Here is a 10319-nt window from a genome sequence, read left to right on the forward strand (position 1 = left end):
TTGTAACCGATCTTCCACTTGGGAACCTATTGGTAATTCAAACAACTCTCAATAAAAACGTGTGTTGCCTAATACAAGATCTGTGTCCAGTGATTCTTCAGCACAATAGGCTCTTTTTTTTCTAAATGGGGTTCTTCTCCTTCTGTATTTTTTATTTCCCCTTTCCTTTGTACTTAGATGTCAGATCCTTGGTAGGCTCATAGTACCATCACTGAGACTTAGAAATAGATTATTTTCAAATTGCCATTTCTTTACCACAAAAGAAGCTTTTCTGATTTCTGGGCATTAAGCACTTCCAAAGGTCCTGAGACAGAATATGCAATATTCCTCGGCATGTTCCTGCTTATCACTGATCTTCCCTCCTAAATATTTTTTAGAAATATTTATTGCTCCCCTTCTGTGGGACAAAATTGATCTGGCTTCTTTCTGCCACTTTCTAATGGTAACGAATACCAATATGCCTCCCAAAATAAATAGGCCTTAGGCACCCAGGCACACAAAAAAAGCACTCAACCATACACAGGTATTTGAATCTGTACTCAGCAGCAAGTTTTTTGCCAGTGTACAAACAAAACAAAGAGGCCAAGCACACAGTCCTTCTGGCTGCGTTTTGTCAAACTGAAGCTGAGAACATGAGACCACACGTACAAGAAGTATGAGAGAAAATGAGGGATTCTAACACACTGGTTTACTTTACTATTTCCTATGAGAGACTTCACTCATAGACATATTCTTTAGTATTCTCATACTAAATACTCTTTAGTATTCTAACAGACTGGTTTACTTTAGTGTTTTCTGTGAGAGACTTCAAGAACAACAATATGGCTTCCAGAAGCTTGGCAGAGCCCTAAAATGGAGGACTGGTATTATTTGCAGGCACGCACCATCACGCCCAGCTAACTTTTGTATTTTTTGTAGAGACAGGGTTTTACCCTGTTGGTCAGGCTGGTCCCGAACTCCTGACCTCAGGTGATCCACCCGCCTCAGCCTCCCAAAGTGCTGGAATTACAAACGTGAGCCACCATGCCTGGCCTGCTTGCTTGCTTCTTTTTTTTTTTTTTTTTTTGGTCTAAACCTCTTATTTTCTTGACCTCCTTTCTATTCTCACTCTGACTTCAGGCTCTCCCCACATTCTCTTTACTTTTTTTTTTTTTTAAACCTGCTTATTCTCACTTCTGGTTTCTGGTCTTCAAGGCAGAAGGGAAGGAAGTTGGGAGGCTGCCCGGGCCTCTTCCCACAGCCTGATGCGTGCCTACTGAGCACAGCTCTTGAAAAGTTCCTTAGATTAGGTCTTTTTCCAGGATGTCTTTGTCTCAGCCCAATTGTCCAAATTGTAAATAGACTTAGCAGCCCTTTTGAAATACAGACAAATGGGCCACTCAAAACTTCTGTAATTTCTTGTGAAAAGACAAACTCTTACTTATGCCAATTTGTTTCTTCTTATCTTTTCTAATTTCTCTGCTTTTCCAGGCCACTTTGTACAGATGTAAAGAGGATGCGGCATTCTACAAGCAGGAAGAATAAAATGTCCATAATGAAAGTCCATACTGGCTTTCCAAAAGGGTTGCATACATCCCTTTAAAAGCAAAACAAAACAGAAAGTTAAAATAAAAGGAAGGACAAAGTTATGATAGGTAAAGACAAACAAAAAACAAAATGTGTTACAATATTTAGTTAAACATATCAGAATTGAAAAGCAAAGAATTAAATTAAACTAAGAAGGGTTTATTGAGAAAAGGTAGGATCCTCCAAGAAGATAAGAGTTACAAACCTTCATGCCCCAAGTGACATAGAGCCAAAATACATAAAGGAAATACTGTTAGGAATGCTTAGAGAAAATGAAAAAGGCAGGAAAAATGTGCAATTGTGGCAAATTGATCTGCTGGGTGCGGTGGCTCACACCTGTAATCCCAGCACTTTGGGAGGCCAAGGTAGGCAGATCACCTGAGGTCAGGAATTCGAGACCAGCCTGGCCAACATGGTGAAACCCCGTGTCTACTAAAAATACAAAAATTAGCCGGGTATGGTGGCACATGGCTGTAGTCCCAGCTACTCTACTCGGGAGGCTGAGGCAGGAGAATCGCTTGAACCAGGAGGCAGAGGTTGCAGTGAGCTGAGATTGTGTGACTACACTCCAGCCTGAGTGGCAGTGCAAGACTCAGTCTAAAAAAAAAGAAAAAAAATTGATGTATGAAGTACTCAAAATTTAAATAAGACTATAAGACATTGCAAATTAAAATATCCAATTAGTAAGAACGATTTAATAGCTATATTCTTAACTATGTTCTCAATAAACAGAAAATTACGTTCTTGTTTTTTTGCCTTTCAGCCAGATCCGCCATCTTCCTGTAATTCGCCAAAATGACGAACACAAAGGGAAAGAGGAGAGGCACCCGATATATGTTCTCTAGGCCTTTTAGAAAACATGGAGCTGTTCCTTTGGCCACATATATGTGAATCTATAAGAAAGGTGACATCAAGGGAATGGGTACTGTTCAGAAAGGAATGCCCCACAAGTGTGACCATGGCAAAACTGGAAGAGTCTACAATATTCAGCATGCTGCCGGCATTGTTGTAAACAAACAAGGGCAAGATTCTTGCCAAGAGAATTAATGTGCGTATTGAGCACATTAAGCACTCTAAGAGCTGAGATAGCTTCCTGAAACGCGTGAAGGAAAACGATCAGAAAAAGAAAGAAGCCAAAGAGAAAGGTAAGTGGGTTCAACTGAAGCTCCTGCCTGCTCCACCCAGAGAAGCACACTTTGTGAGAACCAATGGGAAGGAGTTATGAGCTATTGGAACCTATTCCCTATGAATTCATGGCATAGTAGGTGTTTAAAAAAAAGACCTCTGGGCTGTTCTTTGAATACTCTTGAAAAACATGTAACTCTGGACCAAACATTGGGCTATTTAAAAAACTCAATAAATTCTAGGGAAATCTACTAAGTTACATTCTTTGACAATAATCAAATATAATTTAAAAATCAATATTAAAAGGTATTTATATGTGTATGTTTAAGTCATACAACTGGAATTTAAAAATCGTTTTCTAAGCAAATAATGGGTTGCAGATTTTAAAAAGCTAAATTACCAGTTGTAAATAAATGATTATCAGAAGCCCATGTACTGTCAATAGGATATAGCCAAAGATACAGAGAGAAACACATTTATTAATAAATAGTAATGATTAAAAAAAAAAGCAAAACAAGACAAAGAAAGGAAGTGATCAATAACGATATGAGAAGAAATCAATACAATGAAAAGGAAATTAATAGTTCTTTTTTTTTCCTTTTAATTGTCATTTTATAGCTCTCCACCGCATCTGCCCCCCACCCTTCCCTTTGATGACGACAGGTTTCAGGGGGACCAGGGAACAAAGCTGGGGCCTGGCAGCCCCACTACGCTGCCAGCTGGGGCCTGGCAGCCCCACTACGCTGCCAGCTGGGGATAGCAAGTCACAATTACAAATTATCACAACAATTAGCTCCTGTACTTGGGGGATCTGCAAATTGAGGAGGCCTCAGCTCCCCATTGTACAGGGGTCTATTTGGCAGTGACCTTGCTCTGGAGACGATGATATTCCCTCAGCCTGAGGGAACTGATGTTGACCAACCTGGTAGCATCAGTTGGCTCACAATTACCCTGCACTTTCATGCTCACCAGCTCCTGGTTGTAGATAGACAGTGGGACTCCCGGCTGTGGATTTACACCTGGCCCTTGAGGATGGACACCTGCATTTTTCCCTTCCACTCGCTCCTGGAACTTGGCGATGCAGTGGCGGACAAATTCACACTCTGGGCTGTGTCAGAAACTGGTACACACCAGCTCAGCAAATTCCAAGCCCAGGCCTTGTTTGATTTTGCGCACTTCCGGGTCCGTGGTGAAGGCCTCGATGTCTAAATGAGCGTGGTAAATGATGGCGCCTGCTGGGGTCTCATAGATACCTCGGGACTTCATTCCAGTGAAGCGGTTCTCCACAGTATCAGTGCGGCCACGTCCCGCTTGCCTGCGACTTCGTTTAGGTACATGAAGAGCTCCAAGGAGGTCTGGTGGGTGGTGCCATCCTTGACGTTGGTCACCTTCACAGGGACCCCTTTTATAAATTCAATCTCGAGAATATCAGGGGTGTTGGGGGCTTTGGCTGGGTCATGGGTCTTCGTGTAGAGACCTGAAGGCGCTTGGTTCTTGGGGTTCTTCAGGATTCCAGCCTCACGGCTGATGTGCATGAGGTTCTCGTCCATGCTCCACAGGTTCTTAGGAGTGACCAGGATAGGAATCCCGTGTTGCTTTTGTGTATTCTTCCACCAGGTCATTGCGGTCCTTGAACCGGTTGTTCCTACACCCGCAATAAAGGGAACAATGACCACAATAAAGGGAACAATGACCTTTATCTGGGGGCCCGATGAGTAGCAGGTGAGCTCATATCGGACCAGATCGGTCCCCTTTCCCGTGGCGCCATGGGACACATACCTGGCCCCCTCCCGCTGGGCAATTTCCATTTGTTTGCAGGCAATGCAGGGCCTGGCCAGAGAGGTGCCCAGGAGGCAGCGGTCCTCATACACTGTGCTGGACTGCATGGCCGTTCAGATGAACTCCTCCACAAACTCCCTGCTGGCATCCTCAATGAACACCTTTGTGGCCCCAAGCTTCAGTTTCCTCCTGGCTTCCTCCAAGTCTTCCTCCTGGCCAATGTTGGCTAGGTAGGCAATGACATCATAGCCTTGTTCCTTCAGCCACATGAGGATGCAGGAGGTGTCCAGGCCGCCACAATAGGCCAGAACATGGAGCCTTTGCTGGACATAGCTATGTCTGGGATTGGAGGCACCAGCTGCTGGCGTCTGGAATCTGTCTTCACGGTGTAGTGAACCACTCAGGCTTGGGCAGCCGTGGCAGGCAACAGAGCAGCGGAAATTAATAGTTCTTAAAAGGAAACTAAATGCTTGTTCTTTGATGAGTATAATAAAATTAAATAGACAAACTTTGTTAAGATTGATCAAGAACAAAAGGAAGAAGGGACCCACACATAAACTCATTAGGAAGGGAAATAGAATATAAATGCAATCAAGAACATTTAAAAATTAAAAAGAATAATATGTTAAACTTTATGAAAATAAATATTAAAAGTCAGAGGAAACAGATTACTATCTAGAAAAATATTAATCACCAAATAAAACAAAAGAAAGGCCACAAATAAAACTGCAAGATAGGACAGGCACGGTGGCTCATGCCTGTAATCCCAGCACTTTCGGAGACCAAGGCTAGTGAATCACCTGAGGTCAGGAGTTCGAGACCAGCTTGGCCAACATGGTGAAACCACGTCTCTACTAAATACAAAAAGTTAGCCAGGCATGGTGGCACATGCCTGTAGTCCCAGCTACTCCAGAGGCTGAGTCAGCAGAATCACTTCAATCTGGGACGAGGAGGTTGCAGTGAGCCGAGGTCGCGCCGCTGCACTCCAGCCTAGGCAACAGGAGCGAAACTCTGTCTCAAAAAAAAAAAAAAAAAACCTTCCAGATAATCAAAACTTCATCTTCTTTCTAATAAAAGGCCCCAGACATAAATGGTTTTATAGCTGATGCAAACAAACTTTCAGGAACCAGGTAACCCCTATGTTTGTAAGCTCTCTCAGAACATTATTAAAAATACAAAGTTCCCCCAAATTATCCTGCAAGGCTGGCATAACCCTGCTACCAAAGCTCACAAAGACAATAGAATTAAAGGAAACAAACAGAAATTACAGAATAGTATGACTTATGAACAGGGGCAAGAATTCTTAATAACTTTCTAGCAACTAAAATATAGCAGAATATTTTTAAAAATGCTTCTAATTAACTAAGTAGATTTTCCACTATGAATTTAAGAATGGAAATCTAATGGTATAATTCATTACGTTTTTGAGCAATAGAAGTGAAATTTATGATTATCTCACTAGATACTAGGTAAACATTTGATAAAATTCAGTGTGATTCTTTTTTGTTTTATAAACTCTAAACAACCTGGAGGAAAAGAAAACTTCAGGCTGCGTTCTCTGAAAGCAGATGCTGAGACTGCGTTCAATGTGCAAGATATTTATTAGGATTCACTCCCTGGGGAAGGGAGAAGGCAGCAGGATTTGGCAGAAAGAGAGAGAGAGCCCATCAGTGGTGTCCTGCACTGAACCTATAAAATCTGGCTTTTATACCCCTGCCTCGATCAATAATTGGATGCCTGACACTGCATGAAGGGTGTACTCTTGGCTGAGGCAGCTCCCTGAAGTTGAGGAAATCCCCAAGGGAATTGTAGCAGCAAGTCCTTCCTTGAAAGGGGATGGGCAGTGCATCTCCTACCCATCACTATTCGATTTAAAAAAAAAAAAAGCAACTTAGAATCACCTCTAGTAAAGGTAGACATGTTGATCCTTACACCACCACTATTCATCGTAGAAAATCATAGACAATGAAATAAAGCAGAAAAGAAAACTGGTATGAGGTACACATGTTGGAAAATAGGAAACAAAATTATTATTTTCAGGCAATATGACTGCATGTACAGAAAACCAACCCCCCAAAAATTGAACTTTTATTTGTTCCACAAGATACACAGAATACAAAATCAACAGACAAAACTTTTCTAAGTAGCTTTTCTAAATACCCACACCCCCAATTATCATCTGAAAAAAAAAATCATTAAGTGGATTCAATAAAGTTTTTTTAAAAAGCTTTAAAAACCTTTTGTTAATATGGTAAGTGAACTAATATGGACCCCTCTCCCTCAGCCACAAGCACATTGAACTGCTGGATAAAATATGGGTTTAAAAAAGTCAATGCTTAACAGCTCAAAACAAAGAGGAAATTCTCCAGAGAGCTCAGATGGAACACAGTCTCTAGAGGCTGCAAGCACCCACCACCAGGAGGAGCTACAGTATGATGTGAATGGCCACCATAGCACAACTCCCACGGGGGTCAGATTTCCCTAGATTTGGGCAAGAAAACAGCCTTGTTGAAAAGGGTAAATTCTAGATAAAACCAGGATTCTGGAAGGGCTGCCACTTCTGGAAAAGGAGAGCTGAAAACAACTATGTCCCTGGTTCTGGGTGACCAAAAGATCGCTTGGCTCTATGAGCCTCCAGGTAGGGGTTAAATACGCCTACTGTAAGAAATCAAAGCCCCACATTTGGACCATGCATAGGGTGGAATAAAAATGTATATTACACATTTAGTATGGCATTCCTCACATTGAAATATTAATATAAAAACATGTTTCAGGCAAGGCGTGGTGGATCACGCCTGTAATCCCAGCACTTTGAGAGGCTGAAGTGGGTGGATCACCTGAGGTCAGGAGTTGGAGACCAGCCTGGCCAGCATAGTGAAATCCTGCCTCTACTAAAAATACAAAATTAGCCAGGCATAGTGGTGCACGCCTGTAGTCCCAGCTACTTGGGAAGCTGAGGCAGGAGAATCACTTAAACCCAGGAGGCAGAGGTTGCAGTGAGCCGAGATCATGCCATTGCACTCCAGCCTGGGCAAGAAGAACAAAACTCCATCTCACAAAAACAAATAAATAAAACAGGTTTTGGATTAGGGAAGCCTCAGCTGAAGTAAATATTTAAACAAACATAATAAAAACACAGACCACTTTTATGGCTCTGTGTTTATAAAATTCCCACCAGGGAAAACAATTGCTATGCTCATTATAAGAAAATTACATGCCTCATGGGGAAGTGATCAACTCTGAGACAGTCAAAAGATAATATAGGAGGATTATGACCCTAAGAATGAAAGTAATAAAAGAATCTGAACAATTCTTTAAAAGAAGTATTTATTAATATTTATATAGTTAGATTTTTCTAAAGGAATAAATGCTATAATAGATACTATTGATTATTTACCGAACAGCTATTTCTCCCAATTTCTAGCTTATCACAGATGTTCTTATACTTTTTTTTTAGATTTTAAAGCAGCTAGAGCTCCAGGGGAGCCTGGGTTACTGCCCAGTCAGAGGAGACAGATCGTGATTCGTGTAAATCAGTTACGGTAATTCCATCTCTTTATAATTTAAGAACAGTGTGCAGCACAATTGTAGTCAACAAGACATGAGGAAAATCTGCTGTGAAGTTTATGGAAAAGTCTTCTTGGTTCATATACATGGACATTTGAAGTGATATCCTCTTTCTGCCACTAGACAATCTATGTGAGGATGAGGTGCTTGGAGCTGCTGCTGCAGCTATCTTGTGAACCATGAAGGGAAAGGCCCAAGGCACTGTCAAACATTAAGGATGGAGAATAGAAACATGGAAGGACCCTGAGTCCTTGATGATATAATGGATCCACTGAATTTAACTACTCTGGAGCTACCCTGTCTTTGAAATTTTTATTGTGTGGAGTATACTTCTTATAGTTCAAATAATTTGCACTTGGTCTTTTATTACTTACAGCCCAGATCAAAACAACTGATAAATTGTACCAGTAAAAAGAGGATAATGGAGGTAGGGGTGGAGGAGATGAATTGGTGATGTTTGTAAAGAACCAAATAATACTTATAGAAATGAAAAATGTGAAGTGTTGAAGTTATAAACTTGTTGGGCAGATTAAACATCTGACTACTCACAACTCAAGTGACAGCTAGGTAAACAGAGGACAGATCTGAGAATGCACACAAAATACAGCCTAAAATAAGAGAAATATGAAAGACAGTGGTAAACTGACAGATAGAAGGAAAAGGTCTAATTTATATCTAAGTTCTCCAAAGGAGGAAAATAAAGAGAATAATGAGGCAATATTTACTTAATTAATAATGGGAAATTTTCAATAATTAATGAAATACATCCATTTCCAGATGAGAGGGAAATCATGAATCCTAAGCAGGATAAAAATACTTCCTCAATGGCTACATCATAGTGAAAGAGAAAAGAGGGAAACCTTAAAAGTAACCAGAGAATAAAGTAGGATTATCTATGATGAAAAATATAATGGCCCCCTCGCCAACAAGTATCTTCCTGACTCCACATACCACTGGCCTTCTTTTGAAAATCTCATTAGAACGCTGATTTTGTTCAGATGATGAATGAAGATTTCTTGATCTCAGGAAAGGTACACTTCATGTGGGAGAGGGGCTCTTGCCAATGAAACATGAGAGATTTCCAGCCATGATGAGATCATTGGTACTATACTCTCATGGCTAAAAACAAAACAAAATAAAATCTATTGTGACTGTTTTTAGACTTTTTTTTCAATAGGTATTCCAAAACTGTGATCCCTGAGAGAAGGGAAATAAATACAGTGAGACCCATAAACACCCTGGATTTCTGTACAGACACATGTTCTGCATATTGGTGTGAGGACAGGTGGCCCAGACAGAACACAGCAGTATCAATGAGGTGAGGAGAAAGAGGCTGTAATTCAAGAACCCTGAGATGTCCAGAATTTTCCTGGAAGAAGAGAGTGGTGTTGAAAAGAAGATCCAGAAATCTGCATAGTATGCCAGACACTGAACTGATCATGCACAGGGTTACTGCACATGCCCAGAAAAGAACTATTACCAGGGAAAGAACGACTGTCAGTGTGCTGTGAGAAAAACAATTTCCAGGGCTAGTGAAAGGGTCAGGGACGTTTGAATCCTGACCACCCCGAGCAGTGAGAATGTACTGAACACCCAGAGCACACAATAGAGGCCTGAGAAAGGCCGTAACTTAGGAAGAGGGCTAATGTAGCATGAAAGAGGGAAGCAATGCTTTAGACTTTCCCAAACAAATCTTGTAAAGATGACTTGGAAGGATTAAACTAATTCTCAATAAATTGCCCGCCTTTCAGAACAGAGCTCAAAACCCTATTAAGGAATCAACAAAATCCAGATACTCAAGAAAATAGCAGCTAAAATCCAGCATACAATACAAAATTTCTACTTATGTGAAGAAGTAGGAACGTTTGAACCATATCTAGGACAAAAATCAATAAAGTTTGAAGAAATTGCCGAGAACAGCTTGGTAGTGGAGACCCTAATTCAGTGGCACTAGAGGAATTAGAGACACATGCATAGAAATACAGGGTGTGGAGTGGGAAATCAGGGGTCTCACAGCCTTCAGAGCTGAGAGCCTCGAACAGAGATTTATCCACATATTTACTGACAGTAAACCAGTCACAAGCATTGTTTCTATAGATTATAGATTAACTATAATCTATAGATTATAGGAAACAAAGGGATGGGCCAAAATAAAGGGATGGGTTTGGCTAGTTATCCACAGCAGGAACATGTCCTTAAGGCGCAGATCACTCATGCTATTGTTTGTGGTTTAGGAATGTCTTTAAGTGGTTTTCCGCCCTGGTGGGCCAGGTGTTCCTTGC

At 41.1% G+C, this 10319-nt stretch overlaps 2 pseudogenes; one reads left to right on the forward strand and one right to left on the reverse strand.

Moving 5' to 3' along the window:
* Positions 1-2358: 2358 nt before the first annotated feature.
* Positions 2359-2828, forward strand: LOC105542498 (annotated as a pseudogene).
* A 715-nt stretch (positions 2829-3543) lies between these two features.
* LOC105542499 lies at positions 3544-4801 on the reverse strand (annotated as a pseudogene).
* Between the last annotated feature and the right edge of the window lie 5518 nt (positions 4802-10319).

The sequence above is a fragment of the Mandrillus leucophaeus genome, unplaced genomic scaffold (genome assembly GCF_000951045.1).
Source record: "Mandrillus leucophaeus isolate KB7577 unplaced genomic scaffold, Mleu.le_1.0 Scaffold260, whole genome shotgun sequence".
In the NCBI taxonomy this organism is placed as follows: Eukaryota; Metazoa; Chordata; class Mammalia; order Primates; family Cercopithecidae; genus Mandrillus; species Mandrillus leucophaeus.